This window comes from Zalophus californianus, chromosome 6 (assembly GCF_009762305.2).
Source record: "Zalophus californianus isolate mZalCal1 chromosome 6, mZalCal1.pri.v2, whole genome shotgun sequence".
In the NCBI taxonomy this organism is placed as follows: Eukaryota; Metazoa; Chordata; class Mammalia; order Carnivora; family Otariidae; genus Zalophus; species Zalophus californianus.
In genome coordinates this window covers 109,293,483-109,311,646 of record NC_045600.1, presented here as the reverse complement: position 1 = coordinate 109,311,646, position 18,164 = coordinate 109,293,483, and the positions used below count along the sequence as shown (strand labels likewise).

Below are 18,164 nucleotides of genomic sequence, written 5' to 3'. Positions count from 1 at the left end.
GCCCTGATGGCGGGAACAGATGCAGCGCTATGTCTGGGCCACAGTTACCAGCCTGGCATCTCTCCACATAATCTTAGGGGTCCCTTCACTTTCTCCACCATAGCATTATCTGCTTTGTGGATCCACGTCTGCCTCTTTTGTGGTTGACTTCCTCATTTTAGCAGAACACTCCCTCTTGTAGCATCCTGAAACAGGAAAAATGGAAGGCAAATTTGGGAGAAATTAGTGTTTTAAAAATGTCTTTAGAGGGACACCTGGGTGGCTCAGTCAGTTAAGCATCCCTTGATTTCAGCTCAGGTCGTGATCGCAGGGTCATGCAATGGAGCCGCGTGTGCACCAGGCTCTACACTCAGTGGGGAGTCTGCTTGAGATTCTGTCTTCCCTCTACCCCTTCCCCCCAAATAAATAAATAAAATCTTTTAAAAAAATGTCTTCAGAACCTCTGCTGGATTATTACTTGGCTGGATATAAATTCTACATCGCAAATCACGTTTTTTCAGAATTTTGAAAATATTGCTTCTTTGCCTCTAGTTTTCAGTGTTGCTACTGAAAAGGCCACACTTGATTAATAGTTTGGCTGGGTATAGAATTCTAGGGTGTAAATCAGCTTCCAGAGCTATTGTTGGGAAATCCAGGGCAAACTGGATTTAAACTGTAAACTGATCCTTGCCCATGTCTTGTTTTTGTTTTTGTTTTTCGTTTTTTGTTTCTGAAAGCTTTCAATATCTTCCCTTTATCCATGGTATTATGAAATTTCACAATAATGTACCTTGATGTGGGTCTTTTCATCATTTGCTATGTTGAGCATGTGGTGAATTCAGTCAAGGAAACTCATGATTTTAGTTCTGAGGATTTTTTTTTGTATTATTTCCTTAAATATTGCCTCCCCTGTGTTTTCTCCATTTTCCTCTCTTTGGAACTCTATTTGGATGCTGAATATCCTACATAGATCCTCCAATTTTCTTGTCTTTCCTTCCTACTTTCAATCTGTTTGTCTCTTTGTTTTACTTTCTGACAGTCTCTTCGTGTTCCAAATGTTGTGTTATTTAACATGATTTTTGTCTGTTAATTTTAATTTTCAAGAGCTCTGTTTTATTCTAAGTTTGATCCCTCCTTTTCTTTTTACATTTTGTTTTGGTTTTTTGGAATGCAAAACCTTTTCATCTCGCCAAAGATATTACTTATAACTTTCTGACATCTATTCACATTTAAGATGGGTCCTGGGGGATCCTGGCTGGCTCAGTCCATAGAGCACATGACTCTTGATCTCGGGGGTCATGGGTTTGAGCCCCATGTTGGGTGTAGAGATTCCTCTCAAAAACTTTAAATATTTAAAAAATAAATAAATAAAAATAAAATGGGTCACTAAAGATCGGATGAAAACCTTTGTGAGATTAAATGAGGCTTATCAGTTGGTGAAATTTACTCCAGGGTAATTATTTGGGGAGCTAAGCATTTCACTGAGGGACCCCCCCCCAACCGTGGGGAATATCCCTATTTCATAGATGGGAAAACAGGAAATAAGTAAATTTACCCATGCTCACACAGCTACCTGGGGTAGCTGAGATTCAAACCAAGGGCATCTCCCTCCAGAAGCAGTTTTCTGCACCGTGTACCACACACAGTCTTGCAGACCCTCATCAGCTGACACATGTAAGTGCTTTCTCTACACCAGCCCCTGCCCTAAGCCCCTAAAAACACTAAATCAATTTAATCCTCACCGCAACCCTTTGAAGTAGGTACTATTAGTAGACCCGTTATTGACAAGCAATCTGAGACACAGAGAAGCTCAACAACTTGTCCAAAATCACACAGCTGGTAAGAGTTAGAGGCAGGACACAATCTTTGGCAATCCGGCCCTGGAGCCCTCTTGCTTAGTCTCCCACAGTCTCCGGTTTCCCCATGTGAAAGTGGCCATGTGGTTCCTAACTCACAGAGTTATTTTGAGGATGAAACAAGAGAACACACATGTAAGAAATGTGTACACGATAGCCCCTCAGCAAACGTTATTTTATTAAAAAACATTCCCCCCTCCAGGGCTTTTAATTTCTTTAAAACCAGAAGCTACAGTTTGGGGTTCCCCGAGGCTTCTCTTGGCTGTGAACTTCATGGTTCCAAGAGCTGGGCTGCCGTGTTGTGTCAGGGGGCCTCACGCAGAGGAGCATGATAGGGAGGGAGCGGGGGTGGTGGCGGGGGACATCAAGACCTCAAGGGATAGAGGAAGAAAAAAAATCGGGAGGTAGGAGCCAGCACAACAAATTCTGGACTGTTCCATTTCCCAACTTGGGCCCAGAGCATCACTCCTGTGTTCCCAAATAGCTGTGAAGTTCAAATAACAGACTCCAACTGACACATAAAAAGGAACACATGTAACCACTTACAGGCCAATTAATATCGGGGCGGGGAGAAAGCCACGGGGCGGGAGGCCACTGGGGTTGAAGTGAGCAGAATGAGGGCCGTGCTTCCGGCCCTCAGGCTGAAATGGGCTATTATGTGTCATCAGGAAACTTAAGAAGGGGGAAAAACAACCTCTGATCAAAGTCCCTTTTGTCAACTTCTAACAGATTAATAGATGACAGATTTTGCACTTAGAACTCTACTACAAGGTCAAGGGCAGTGAGATGGGGCTTGTTGGGACTTTTTTCTCCTTTGGTTCAGAACTGCTAGGCTGCAGAACTCATCATTCTGACAACCTGGCTGCCTGAAATGGCTCTAAGAAGGTCTGCCTTCCCCGAGGTTTCTGTGCGGGAGAGCGGGGAGGGGGCCCTCTTTAGTACAGACGAGCCAGGCTTGTCTTCTGCCCACAGTGACTTCCCAGCTCAGCCTCCTGCTGGAAGTCCTCTCTCTCTGAAGCCCCAAGCTTATCATGCCATTGTCCCCAGTTCCCCAGTTATGGCATCATGGTGACCTTCCATGGACCCCAGAAGGAAGACACCTCTAAGCCTGGCCTATAAGTCCCTCAGTAATTTAGCGTCACCCCCATCTCCTCAGGGTGCTTGTATTGGTCACACCGGATCACTCATACCTCCCCAGACCCCCCTTGCCTTTTTGCCTCCACATCTTGGACTTCTCTGCCACCATTTCTGTCTTCCTCAACGTCCTACTGATCCATCAAGGCTGCGCCAGTGTCCGCTCCTTTGGGAAGCCCTCGCTGACCCTCTGCCCTGCCCTGCCCTCCCAGCCCAAGGAGACACTCTATCCTATGTGACCCCACCCCTTCAAACATGCAGCCTTTGGCATGTGCCTTACCATAGGGCCGTTATCTGCTCATAGGCCCATCATCCCTACTTGGCTGTCTGCAGAGACCAGTGTGTGTGCTGCCTGGCATGGAGTAGGAGGAGCTCCCTCTTCAATAGAGGTGAGTACATGCAGGCTGATTCACCAAGGTGTGAAGGATTGTGGAGGAAGAATCCCAAGGTCACCCAAATAATATCCACCCTGGTAGAATCTGTGACTTGTTTCTACCCAACGGAGTAGGGTAGGGCTGATGGGATGTCGCTTCCATGGTTAGGTTGTTATAAGGAAAGGCTGATAAGCTTTCAATCAAATGATTATGGAGTTTTATATAAAACTCCAGGCCAGAGTGAGTGTTTCTCCCCACTGGCCTGATGAAGTTGGCAGCCATGTTGGGAAAGCCCATGTGGCAAGAAACTGGGGTGGGGGAGGGGGGGTGGCTTCCAGGACCTAAGGGTGGCCTCCAGCTCCCAGCCAGCAGAAAAGCCAGGGACCTTGGTCACACGGCCACAAGGAAATGACTTTGGCCACAACCCAGTGAGCTTGGAAGTGGATCTTTCCCCAGGTGAGCCTCCTGATGAGACTACAACCCAGCCTAGACCTTGGTTTCAGTTTTGCGAGCTCTTGCGCCGAAGACCCAGCTAAGCCGTACCATGTCTTCTGACCAATGGAACCTGTGAGATGATAAATGTGTGTGTTGTTTTAAGTTGCTGCATTTGTGCTAACTTGTTACTCAGCAGTTAACAAACTGATGCAGAGATCATTCTTAAAAATGCCTTCTCTTGGGTATGGAAGACCTAAATAGTCCCGGCGGAGAGTCCTGGGATGCTTTACTCCTAAAAGTTGATACACTAGTCAGATATTCTTGCCAGCCAATTCATAAAAGACTCCAGAACACGGGTCAGGCCCGGGGGGAGAGCAACCTAGGAAGATGAGAAGCCATAGTCAGACAGGAAACAGGGAGAGCCCTGAGTCTGAAATCAGGTTCTGGATTCCAGATTCTGCAGATGATTTGCAACCAGGCTTTGGACAAGGCAGCCCCGCTCTGGGCCTCCATGAGCTCATCCACAACCAACATTATGAACAGTTTGAGCTCTGCACCTCCTCCATCTTTGGCATTCTGAGTCAAAGATGGTTCAGTTTTACCAAAGAACTCCATATTTTAGAGTACATTCAATCTTTCACTGTTCACTCATGCAGAATAAGTTACTTCTACTTTCCATAATTTTAGTATTGCTTATTATGAAAGATACATATTTACTAACTTGATTTAGAGAGAGAGAGAGAAGAACGAGAGAGACATAAAATGAATTAGGGGAGGGAACAGAGAGCTTTGCCAGAAGCCCAGGCTAAAGTTGACATGTACTGGCCTGGCTCCTCCCCCCCCACCCCATATTTCCAGTTAGGGAATACATTCCATATGCTTAAGGTAGTGCTCATCTTGCCCCTCTTCCCACTTATAGAGAGGGTCACCATGGCCCAGGTTTGGCCAGTCAGAGTACCCCAAGTCTCTGGCCACTGTATTAGGTTCAAAAACGAGCCTATGTGCCGAGCAGGAATTTGATGACAGAGCTGCTGGACGAGACTGCCTTTCTCCTAGGGTTGCTGAACTCATAAGATGTGATTTGGGGGACAATTTAAGGTATGGGGCTGGCTTGTAGAAAAAGCCAATCTAAGATCTAGAAAGGGAGCCCGGGGAACATTAAGCCCTTGATTCTAGCCATCTCTGAAATCATCTGCTCTTACTTAACCTGATAAATTATCTTTTTATTTAAAGTAGTTTGGGTTGGGTTTCTGCCACTGGTAACCAAAAGAATCTTAACTAATGTAGATAGTTATTTCAACTAAGCAATAATTATGCCCGAGGTCTCTGGGAAGCCCAAAAAGAAAGGGCACCACACAGCCTCACGAAACGCTCCTTCTCTGATATCACAAACCCCAAGCGTCAGGAAGGAGGGCCTTTTCTCAAGGGCTCAGTCCATTTTTTCATGGTCTCTCACCCTGGTGGCCCAGACCAACATCGTCCACAGCTGCTTTAGAAATGACGCAGGAACATTCCTCATGCGGCTGGCTGCCTCTTGGACTGAACCTTGACAAAAGACAAGCAACAGAAACCAAGCGTCAGTCAGCGTTCATGAGGATCTCCTGGGTTTTCACCGGGAGAGGCAAATGGGCCATGAGGCTTGGGGTCTGGCCATGAATCGTCCCCGGTCCCTCTCCACGGCCTCCTCAGGAGCACCTCCAAATGCTGCTCTGAAGTTTGACTAATGTCTCTCTGGTTGCAAGGTTGGTGATTCCTTGTAAGGGACCACAAAGCCATATTACATTCAAAGTTAAATAAACAAACGTTTGAATCTGTGTTTTATTGGTTCCATACCATCTGCCATCTGGTTTGGGGGAGCAAGGAAAACTGTGGTTTTGTTGGTTTTGTGTGTGTGTGTGTGTGTGTATGTGTGTGTTTTTGTTGTTGGGGTTTTTTTTTTTTATTTTATTTTTTTCCCTTTTCCCTGTGAAAATTCTCTAAGGTTGAACGCTGGCAGCAGTCCGGGCTGGTTAAAAGCCACCTAGTTTCCCACATCTTAACTCTCTGCTAAATGTTGGAGGCTGGTCTGGGTCCCCATCTGCTAAGCAGCCTGTTGTGTAAAATGAGATCTATGCATATGCAGAGTTCCATAGCCTGCTTCCAAATCTAAAGAATTGTTATGAGTGAAACCACAAGAAGTGCTTATTTAATGTTGACAAGCTGCACCCAGACCAAAGGCTAGAGCGGGGCATATGGAAAAGGAACAGAGAAAACCTGGTGTCGGAGCCCCCCGGGCTGTGAGGAAAGGCAGCTCCGCCTCCAAGCCCCTGGGTTGCTAGAGACATGGAACTTGTAATGACTTGAAGGAGAAAATCGGCCCCAGACACTGGGTGGGAAATACGCCTCAGCCTGCCTGGAATCTTCAATCTGGAAATTGCAATGGCTGTGGGGGAGGGGAGGGGCTGGGGGCACATTCCACGGTGGGGTGGGGTGAGGGCCAACATCTCTGCGTGTCCCTGTTGGTCCAGCTGTTTTTGGCCAGCAGGAGCCTGGAGCTGCTTGAAAAGGGTGGGGAGATCCCTGGGGGGTTAGTGGAGGATGGGGACAGCAAATACAAAGCTGGGGGAAAGGACCCTCGGAGCTTCGATTTCCATGACTTTTAAACCAGGTCTTCCAGTGTCCTCACCTATAAAATACAGACTCGGGCGTGGTCACAGATGCACGTGCCCACGGGGCCAGGCAAGGTAGTGAGAACGGGTGAGCGCGGCGTGGGTGGGGGCCAAGGCAAACACGCTTTTGGCCGAAGGGTGACGGGACGCAGCCAGCTCCGGCGATGGTGGTCATGCAGGAACCCAGCCCAGTGTGGCCCAGATTTCCCAAGTTCCCAAGAAAGGCCAGATTTTTTTTTTTTTTTTTTAATGTGAAAACACCCAGTGTTTACGATGCTGGCAGCGATCACAGTTCCTGAAGGAAAATCCCACCAAATTAAACCTGTCTGCAGCCCACATAAAGCCCACACAGGTCTCCAGGTGGTGACCTCTGCAGAAGATTCAAGGAGACAGTCTTGGACAAGCCTGGAACAAAGACCATGTTTTCCCATGAGGGAAGGCAGACCGGAAGGCTGGTCCAGGCACACTGACCCTACTCTTTTGCCTGCTCGGGCCCTGGACGACATGGAGGTATTCCAGGCACTGGCTCGTCAGGCTGGGTCCACGGAAGCTGGGAAGGGCCCTCCCTAAGATGTCCTCCCTCACTAAATCCTGAGCCCCAGCGCTGCTGAAATTCCAGGCCTGCCATTCCTCCTGGCCCTTTGGTGACACAGTGACTGTTCTGGGCCGCTCGAGCTCTGAGCTTCCGGGGTCTTTCGGCTTTGCAACTCATTGCCAGCAACGAAATGAGTACACATGATGTTCCTGTTGCACGTACTCCCTTGGTCCCACAGGTTGGTCCCCTCCCAGCCACCTTCTCGTAGTATCACAAGTAAGCAAGTCAGTAACCTGCACAAAGTGAGACACAGCCATTTTAATCTCTGGCCCGATGTCACCTCTCTTGGCACAATGCAAAAGAGCCCTTATGGCCTCGGCAGCCAAAGAACTTTTAGTCTATGTTTTCTGGAGTTTTCTTCTAACTGAGGTATGAAAAAGTCCTAGGCTCAGTTTAAGTCCTGGATAAACACAACTCAGATTTTTTCAGTGATAAAATCTGCATACTTGTATTTTAAACAGTGTAGTCAAAACAATGCAAATTCCTCCCCGTTTTTTCTCCTTTCTTGGCTTAATGAATATCATTGCCCAGTATGAAATCTTTATACTATATGCCCCATGTGTTGAAAATAAAGGTAATAAAACTTGATAATCTGTTCAAAAAAAAAAAAGGAGGCAGGAGACCTGGTCTCCCATGGGCTGCCATCTTGCTAACGGGGTCTTGGTGAGTCAGTCACTCCTCTGAGCTTCATTGGCCCCAACTCCCACATGGACAAGAGGGCGTACAAACACCCCTCTAGCTCTACATGCCTCAGAGCAAGCATGTGGGGTGGGGAAAGGATGAGAACGTTACGGGTGGAAGGTAGGCAAGCATGGCAAGAACTCCATAGCCCAAAACTCACAGGCAGACAGATTCTATGCTACCTAGGCACAAAGACTAGAAGTCCACTTCTAGAAACAAGGATAGACTGTTAGCTTGTGGGGGCAGAAGGTAGGTCCTGCCATTTCTAAGTCCTGGAGCCCGTGTAACCTTTGCACGGAGTCAGTATGAGCCCCTGTGGAATCCCCTCAGGTGAGAATCAGCTGGAACAGACTGACCTGGCATTTCACAGGCTTCCATCCTCTCGAGGCTTGTTTCGCCCCTGTGAGGTAGGATGGAGCAGGCACTGTTGTTCTCCAAATGGAACTGGCAAACCGAGGCCAGGCGCGGTGAGGCAGCTTGTGAAAGCTGGGTTGGTGGAGAACCACATCTAGATTCCCAAGTCTCTTACCTGCTGAAGAAAAATCTTCCTTTCTGAGCAGTGACTCTCACTGATTCTCAAAGCTTTCTGGGGACAGTTTGGAAAGGAGGGTGCTCTTTGAAAGAACCTAGAGACAAAGAAAATAATTAACTTAGCCTATTTGGTGTCAAATCAGACCCCAACTTACACCAGATTCTAACACGGGGGTAACATCAGTCATCAAAGATTCAAGAAAATCTGTAAGAGCCAAAATTAGCATGAAGAGAATTCTATTGCTTACATGGTTTTATTTTCTGTGGTTTGCACCATTATTTGATTTTCCAGGGGCGCTACTCCACCCCACATCCATCATCTGCAAGATGCACCCCATGAACACTCACTGTGGTATACATGTGTCTGGCGGGGCCCCAGAACGTCTCAGCATGTTGGGCAGGTCTGAGAGTCCTGGGCTCCTCTGGTGGACATGAACCCTGCGACGAGCGAAAGGCAGATAACTAACACGCATGCACACTTGCACGCACACACGCACAGGCTCACACACAGAGAGAGGAAACCACAGTTGGTCTGGGGCTGGCCCAAGCTGAGGAAGAAACTTCGAAGAGTGACTACGCTCTCAGTAAATCAAGTTGTGGGAGTCAAACCACTTCCTCCCCCCGCTTTGTGTTAGGAACATCACATACCTGCTCTTGGAGGGCACTCCCCACCCCGAGAGGGAGGAGTCTTCCACCACGACCTGGAGCAAGAAACCACACTCAGATGCCACGTGACTTACCCTCAGACACAGCTCCTAAAAGGCAGGGCCAGGATAGGCATCCAGACCTGCTTCACCTCCCAGAAGAGGCCTCCTGGATGCTGAGGCCCATAGCTGGCTGGTCCATGAAGATGTCCAGGCTCCTACCCAGAATTGAATGCTGGGCCATTTCCTGCACTTTCATCTGCCCCATCAATTCCAACTGAGTGTCCGGGACCATCCCCGCCCATTTCCTGGGCTTGTTGCCCCAGAAGGAGGTTCTGTAACACCCTCTAAGTGCTGTGGCCTTTCATCTAGTTAGACAGCCCCTCAGGGGCTAAGGTTAAATAATAAGACCCAGACCTACATTTCTGAGAGTGTCCCACAAAATCTTTGGTTGATGGCCAACAATGAGACCTCTTTAGCAGAAGGCTTTTCCATCTTTGAAGCTATACCCACCCCTTCCTGCTCCCGGACTCTCCAGAAGCCAAGGCAAGAGTCTTGGATCCTGGGGGCCTGGGTCCTTTGGGTAGGCACCAAGGTCACTGAGCTCTCTTCAATCTGAACCCTGCTCCATGGTGGGTGGGGGGGATGTATGCAGTCTCTACTTGGTCATCTCCTGCCACAGGGAGCTCACTACCTCTCAGATAATCTTCTTGGCAAGAAGATTATCTGAGAGGTAGTGAGCTCCCTGTGGCAGGATAGAATATGCAACATAGACATTTTGCGATGACCAAGTAGAGACTGCATACATCCCCCCCATTAGGATGTGCTTCCTCAGAAGAGCTGGCATCTGCCTCCCTGCTCATGAGAACCCACAGGAAAAGATAAATGTCTCCTCAAACCTGAAGCCACACCTTGCAGCAGAGGCAACGATTCCTGGTCTTCAATGCACTGTTATCTCTGTGTGTGCTTGGGTTAGTCACTTCTATCCTTTCTGGCCTCCATGTTTCCTCTCTAAAACAGGGAAGGCCTCTCCAATCTCTGCTGGTGTCCGTGCGGGGGCTGGCTTGGGCAAGGACTGGAGGCCCCTGGAAGACAGCCCCATGGAGACCACGAACAGACCCTGCGTTTCCTGGCTCCTGATCTGTGGTGCTGTTTTCCGCCCATGGAGACAAGAGAGCACCCGAGGGATATAAACACAACCTAAGATGGGGAGGGATCCGACGCACTGCTGACGTAGAAGTGATAAGAGATAGGGTCCAAAAGGTTTCGGTGGAGAAAGAGACCATGAAGGCAGCACAGCAGGCCAGAAAGGGCTTTAGCTGAGACGTAAGGGACCAGGGCCCACATCCTAGCTCCGTCATCCAGTAGCTAGCTGACCTTGGGCATGGTGCTTGACCTCTCAAGTCCTGGATTTCTTCCTCTGCTAATGAGACACATTGGAACCGCTGATCTGCAGCTTAAGAAGTCAGCGAATCGATACAAAAACATAGACGTGGGCCCCCAAGATAGCTCAGAGTTTGGTCAGTTTCAGTGAAGCTATCCACAAAGCCTGGTGAAGCTCTGAGGAGGTGGGGAACGCATGTTTGTCAGGGCAAAAACCTGGTGTCTGGCCAAAGGAGGGGAAGGTTCAAGGGCTAAGGTGGCAGAAACAAAGGCCAGACTCTGGGTCTAGCTAACCGGGGGCCTTAAGCACACCTTGGAACCTCTCCTGGTCATGGCTCTCTCGTCCTGCAGGCAAGGGTGGTCCCTCCCAGTGCATGGAGTTCCTGCAGAGCGCGATAGCACGAGGGGCTGGCGCACAGTAGGAGCTCTGCAGCAGGCTACAGAGGTGGTATCCGGCTCTACGTGCACCTGCATGGAAGGAACACGCCTTTGTGAGATCCAGAATCTTCTGTAATTATTTAGCAGCCTGTAAGGACTTTGATCCTGCATCTGGCTCGGAAATGGCTCTCTTTCTCTGTCTCTCTCTCTCTGTCTCTGTCTCTGTCTGTCTCTGTCTCAGACACACACACACACACACACACACACACACACACACACACACACACACGATAAAAGAAAGAGAAAACCACAGTCAGCCTGGGGTGTTCCCAGGCATAGGAAAAACATGTGTGCAACAAGTACCCAATGCCATAAATCAAACTGCGGATCCAAGTCTGAGCTGGGGTCCAACCTCCTGCTCCAGCTGCATTAGAAGGTGGGCCGTATTCTCTGTTCCTGCAGCCAGCCATGCCCGGAGGTGCCAGCCTGCTCTTCCGGCCACCCTGAGGTAGTTGACCCCTTCTAGGGAGCTCAAGAGTGCCCAGAATGGGAGGGAGAGAGGAGAAGCGGGCCGCTGGCCATCGGGATGTTTGGCTGAGCCGAGCCAAGGAGATGGCTGTAAAACCTGCCTGTGGCAAGCTGCCTTGAATCCCAGAGTGTTCCTGTTGGAAGGGATTGTGGAAAGACATGGAGGTGTGCACACAAGTGCCCCTGGGTGGGGGGGCAGAGACTCAGACTCGAGATGAGCCTCAGCCCCTCCTTGCCGGATGACTCCAGCAAGTTTTATCACAGAAAATGAGGGGCTTAGGTTACTAGATACCCTCCAGGAGCCTTTTCTGCAGGGAGACGTTACTAAATTCCTCTGACACCATTTAGCTAGTCTGCATCTCACCGGGCTTCAATTCATTTCAAGAAAGCAGTTACTAAATGTTGATTGCATGCCAGGAATTTGTGCTGAGCACTGGTTGGGCCGAGAAGAAAAGACATGGTTTCCTGTTTTGCGGCTGCCAAGGAGCTCACGGTCTTCTGAAGGGAAGCGTATATCTAATCAAATAAATATAATCCAAGACCACACAATACTAGAGTAGCAAGCCATTCTCCCAGGGAGACTGCAGGAGGTGCCGTGGAGAAAAGGGATACCCAAGTGAATGTTTGAGAGGTAGGTAAGAACTTTCCAGAATCCTGAAGGCAGGAGGTACGACAGCAACCAAATCAAAGGGAAGTGTCAGTGGATATGAACAGTCATCCACGGGTTGCTGCATGAGAGGGAAGGAAGGACAGGAGACTAGGAAAACTAGCTGGGGACAGAGTGTGGAAGAGCATGTATGAGAGCCATGTTTCCTGTGGGTAATGGGGAGCCATTGACGATTTCCCGGCAGGGGAGTGACAAAATCAGATCTGCAGTTTAGACCATGCATTCTGGCAGTAATGGAGAACCTCTGCATCAGCAAACCACAGCCCATCAGCCAAATGTGGTCCAGAGCTTGTTTTTGTATGGCCTGGGAGCTGAAAATCTTTTTTACTACAACTTTACTGAGAAATAACTTACATATCACATAATTCACTTATTTAAAGTATACAATTTAATGGCTTTTAGTGTACTCCCAGACTCCTGCAACCTTTACCACGGTCAATCTTGGAACATTTTCATCTCTTCAGGAAGAAACCCTATACCCTTTGGCTACTACCTCCCATTTCCCCATGTCACCCCAGCCCTACTTTCTGTCTCTCTGGATTTGCCTGTTCGGGGTATTTCCTCTAAATGGAACCTATAATATATGACCCTTTGTGTCTGGCTTCTTTTGCTTAGTATAATGTTTTCAAGGTTCAGTGATGTTATAGCATTACTTTTCATTGCTTTTCATGGCTAAATAATATCCCACTGAATGGACATACCAAATTTGGTTTCTCCATTCGTCAGCTGGTGACATTTGGGTTGTTTCCACCAAGAAGAATATGCATCATAGACATATGTGGCCCACAAAGCCAAAATATCTACCATCTGGCTCCTCACAGACCTGATGCAGACCCTGCATAACAAAGAAGCAAGAGGGCAAGTCAGAAACCCAGCTCAGGGATTCCGACAGTTCCCCAGTGACAACTTTGGATGGTGGCCTCAACTAGGGGGAAGGACACATATTTTGGGTAGTAAAATCAACTGGACTTGATTGTATGCTTTGGTGAAAGAGAGAGTTATTGAGGAAAACTTACTTACCATCAAGAAACTGAATTCAGACGGATAGAGTGAGTAGTCCACAGTGAAGTCACTGGTTGATGGCCAAGCTAAGCTAAAATCCAGCTCTCCTCTTGAATACAACACACAGACTTGTGAGATTTCTGATTATCATTACCAGAGAAGCAGACTAAGCTGGTGGCCTTGACCTTGCTATTTGAGGCTTTCACCACTAGGCTAACCAGCCACAGGCATGCATCCCACATTAGGCATGGTGCCCCACAAGGAGCTGACAGTGTCTCCTGGAGCCACCCAGAGTGTGAATGTCTCATGTGTCCCTCAGAACAGCTTTGCAGCTTCTCCTGATCAATCCGCTTCCTTCCAAGTGAATGGACAGGTTGCTGTTCTGCTGTCTTCCTCACCCTTCCAGTCCTGCCTCCAAAGCTGTGAATTGATGCTGTGCTCATCTCGGTGCTGGGGTGTACTTGTGCTTGGGTACAAAGCAGAAGGGGCTGCAGTGTCCTCCTAGGTTGCCTGGGACTGGGGCTCCTGCAAAGCTACAGGGCTCCAGGCCAGTGCTTCAGGGTCCCAAATGAACCAAGACAAGGAGTTTTCTCTGCAGTCCTTGTGTCTGGTAACTGTGCCTTCTGATCTTCTTCAACTTCTCTGAATTTCCAAAGAATCCCAAATCCAGCTTGGCAAAGTGCCCCAATATACCTCTCCAGCCACACTCTCTCTCTGCTTCTCTCACACTCCTGGTTCCCCAAACTGACCACGCCTCTTTCCTGTGCCTTCCATGTGCTCTTCCTGCTCCCGGCATTGTCCTCCCCCACCCCCTTCTCCACCCAGAAAACTCCTGTTTATCCTTCAAAACCCACTCAAATATTCTGCCTCCAGGAAGTCTCTCTTTACAGCTCTTGTTCATAACATTGGCCACACTGAACGGTGTGACATTCTTGTTCTTATGTCTTTCTCCTCCCCCAGGCTGTGCCTTTTGTCTACCTCCTAGGGGCTTCAGGAGAGTCTGGCCAGAGTTGGCCCCCCTCTAACTATTTGCTGAATGTGTGCGTGAGCAGGCAAGCGGGTGAACCGGCACACATTCTTTCCCCTCATCCTTCAATTTCAAGGGGAATTGCATTCTTGAAGCCCCTCTGGGTCTTTCAGAGGAAGCGGCTCTCAGCCTCGTTGCTTTCCCTTCTATTGATCCTGGGATTTATGGCACTATTGTTTCCTTTTATTAGGCTGTAATGGCCTCCGTTAAAACATGTTACATGGAAATAGGCTAATTAAGTGTGTCAAATAAGTCATCATCCCACAGAGTGGCCAGCCCTCCCCTGGCAGCGCTGTGGTGACTCACAGTGAGGGAGGCAGTCAGGGCATGGGGATAGCGTGTCCTCCTCACCCCTGTTTCTCAGAGCAGTAGAGGCCTCCCCAGGCAAGAGTCTCCTCGCTTTGCTCTGGGGGCCTCCTGGAGTCGGGGAGTCCGTTCACCTGCATGGGTTGGAGTTGACAGCGCCTAACTTGGGAGACTTCCTTTCTGCTCCTCTGCCTGTTCCTTGTCTAGGTCCTCGTGGGAAGGGGAAAACTTCTAGTAGTGGGCCTGATGATCGACTCTGGTGGGAAACCTGCTTCACCCACCTCTGTCTGTTTCCCACCCACCAACACTTCCCAAATCCATGCTTGTTTGTAGGAAGCCAAGCTGGCAGGAGATGCTCCAGTTCTCAGATGAGAGGTGAGCGCCTGCCTTTTGAGCAGTTTCCAAGGGGCCCTGGGGCTAGGACAGACTGGACCCCAGACAGTGGTGTTTGCTCTTCTAGACAACAAGGATATCATTCTGGGTTCTTCTTGTCCATGAAGGAATGGAGTATTTGATAAAATTCTCATGAGAAAGGGTCCCTTGAGGAGAGGGGACATGAACTCACATGAAAACCTTTCAGTTTTGCTCCACCAGTGGTAAAAGCCTCATTGCTTGCTTGAATCCACTCTTCAAGACCCAGTGAAGCCCCACTGTCTTCTCCCTTGAACTTCATGAGCATGTCTCAAAATATTAACCCTGTAGGATAATAGTCGGGCTCTGTTCTCCAAGAAGCTGGGGGACCACTGTGTGAACAGAGTTAGACAAACTTATTTTCTGCAGGACTTCTCAGAGCTGTCCACATGTTAACATGAATTATGGATCTTCAAGGAAAGCATGGTGGGTCGCAACTATTTACTACCCCTCCCCAATGTGAGGATCATGCATCACTGCCTTTTGCTATGTGATTCTGCAGTGCCTCCCCCTAGACCAGGCCGTGTATAGTTCCACATTCTCACGGATGTTCAGTTTGGCCATGTGACCAATGGAAGATGGGCAGAAGTGGAGTGTCTTGGGGCTGAAATGGCCACGGACATGGTGAGCGTCTGCTAGTTTGCTCTCCCATTTTTGCCATTGCCATGAAAAGAGCACAGCCCTGGCAGCCACTCTCCCAGAATGCAGCTGATGAGGAGACTTAAAAGCAACCTATAATCTGAACCAGAGTTGCCCCACCCAACCTCTTCTGACAAAGGAATGAGAAAGTAGCACTTAGCAGGAATGGCCTGTATCAGTTCTTATTGCTGCTGTAACAAATGATCACAAACTGAGTGGCTTAGAGCAGCCCCCATTTGTTCTCTTACAGCTCCAAAATCTGTCTCCCTGGGCTAGAGTCAAGATATTGACAGGGCCAGTTCCTTCTGGGGCGGCGGGGGGGGGGGGGGGGGTCCAGGGGAGAACCTGCTGCCTTGCCTTTTGCAGCTTCGAGGGGCCACCTGAATTTCCTGGTTAAGGGCTTCTCTCTCGAAGAAGTGCATCACTCCAACTTCTGCTTCTGTTATATGACATTTCTTCCTCCTCACTCTGACCCTCCTGCCCCTGTCTTATAGGGACCCTTGTGATTACACTGGGCCCACACGAATCATCTGGAATAATCTTCCCATCTCAAGATGCTTAATTGAATCACATCTGCAAAGTCCTTTTTGCCATAGAAGGTAGCATTCATAGGTTCTGGAGATTAAGATGTGGATGTATTCGGGGTCCATGATTCAGCTGACCTCACTGTCTGATACAAAATATATATATATATATAGGGTTTCCCTAAATTTTTTGGAATTTTTTTTTCCCACAGAGCATCTCAGAATATCTCCTCCCCGCTTCTGAGGATACCACTTGAAATTGAGCCTTACCCCTATTATTTGGTATTTCTATTGCTAATTTGCAGTTATTAGTAAACCGACATCCCATTGCCTCCTGTAGAATTATCAATTCCTGCAGATTCAATTCGGCCACTTCCTTGGCTTAGAGATTCACCTACTTTCCTAATCTGTTAAAGAGGGATAACATCTGTCAGGGTCGAACTTACCAAATTCCCCACGGTGATTTTAAGTGTGTCTGTATGGTGAGCAGTCATAATTTCTCAACAGACAGCACTTGCCTTCCTGGCCTGTCTGCCTTTGTGGGCACGGAGAGTTGGTTGCCACGGTGGGTGGTAAATGCTGGTAGCTGATAGAGGGAAGGTCTCCCTGATAACCATGTCCCCATTTTCCATCCTCGGCCCTTCCTTCCACAGTGTCAGGCATGTGGCATGCACACGCCTGTGTCTATTGCCCTGTGGTCCCCAAATATATGGAAGTCCCCGGGGAGAGGTGGGCAGGAACTGTGTTGCATGAACAAATGAGCTTTATCACTACTCAGTAGCAGTGTGACTTTTGGAACGTTTCTTGTTTTCTCAGGGTTTCAGTTCCCCTACATGCTAACATGAGACTAGATTCGGAACCCTGTGGCCTCTCCCTGCCAGATCCAAAGCCCTTGAGTCTAGGACTCACCCCTTTCCCACCATTTTGCTCAGCACAACTTCAGAACTCCTTGGTACTGAGTAAACATTTGGTGAGTAGAACATTGGCACCCCTCTTTGTACCATCTTTTCCTATTTTGCATTGTAATGGGTACTTTAAACCAAAATACCCTTCAAAAACCAAAAGAAAAAAAATGGACCCAACCCAGGCCCCAGAACAGACCACTGGGACACAGTCACGATTATTTGGGCCTTTCTGGAAACCTCAAATCCCCCACGTGAAGCCGGTGCTGCCGAAGTAAATGGCACTAGTGAGTTCTCTATCACAGACGGAATGACAGGTTGCAGACCCACTGGAAAGCTCGGGTCCTGAAACCCACAAAACTCTTTAGTTGTGACTGATCTTTTCATGCTTGAAAGAAAGCTCTATTTTGTGAGAGGAAGATGACCCAAAAAAGGGTTAAGCCCTAAAGGGTTCATTTCCTCTACTCTGCCTGCTCTAGAATCTGGGATAATTCCTGCCATTAATATTTTAAGCAACTAATTTGACATTTTTCCATTTAATTAACTTGCATACATATGAGAACAGGGCTTTGAGAGTACCATGACATTTAAACAAAGTCATTTAAGTTTTCCCATTTCTGGCGGAGCGCAGCTTTCTTCTTTGCCTTTTTTCTTTGTGCTCCATTTCTGTTTTGCATTCCTGATTCTGATGCTGGCTTATTAGCTCAGAGAAGTGACCAAATTTCCCCAAGCGAATGTCCCACAGCCTCAACCTAGGTGACGTGGGTGGGCCTGGAGCTCTGGGCTGCGGCTCTTTTAAACTCGATCCTGCTCTTTTCCAGGCCTTTCTACAAATGGCGTTTCAATCAGAGCAGGCTAGCGTCACAGGCTAATGTTTTCCTGTTGCCACACCAACCCCCCGTGGGAGTGGGGGAGGCGCGGCGGGAATGCAAAACATTTATCAAATGTAACCATCTCCACAGAAGAGCTGGGGTTTCAGGAGGCAAACAATAGCTCCGTGACGATTTTCTCTTCCAAATGACAAATAATTGCTGTCATATCATCAGATGATTAAGAAATAAAGGAAAACAGACAAATGGAGTGTATCCATTGAGGGATGGTGTGGGGGTCCGGGGAGAGGCTCGCTCAATGTTCCGTAATTGAAAAATTGCACCCTAATTAGCTCCCACCCCGGAGAATTCATGAGTTCTATACACCATCTAATCCGCAGCCTGCCAAGTCACAGAACTTGCAGCCATTAAAGTTTACTGCTGGTTTCAGAAGGGGCTGTGCAGTCTCCAAACGCATCCAGAGAGCCAGGCTCTTCAGCTTGCCCAGCCCTCAAGAAGGAGTCATTACTTCATACTTTCATCTGCCATAATTAATCACAGATTTTCTCTGCCTATCGACAGCGCCGGCTGCTCTCCCCAGATGAACCTGGGCACTCATGCCTCCAGCTTATCGGTGCTGGCCAGCCCAGCCCGGCTCACGCAAGGTCACAGGAGCTGCATTCCCAGAATGCAAAATGGCGCCCCCCAATC

The 18,164-nt window shown here is 48.5% G+C and overlaps 1 long non-coding RNA gene across 1 annotated transcript; it reads right to left on the bottom strand.

The window, feature by feature from the left end:
• Nucleotides 1–2,034: 2,034 nt before the first annotated feature.
• LOC113909954 lies at nucleotides 2,035–8,709 on the bottom strand. Its single transcript, XR_003515858.2, has 4 exons — nucleotides 8,582–8,709; nucleotides 8,232–8,328; nucleotides 5,235–5,323; nucleotides 2,035–4,157 (listed from the first exon to the last, which is right to left on the bottom strand). It is a non-coding gene; the product is annotated as an uncharacterized LOC113909954 (long non-coding RNA).
• Between the last annotated feature and the right edge of the window lie 9,455 nt (nucleotides 8,710–18,164).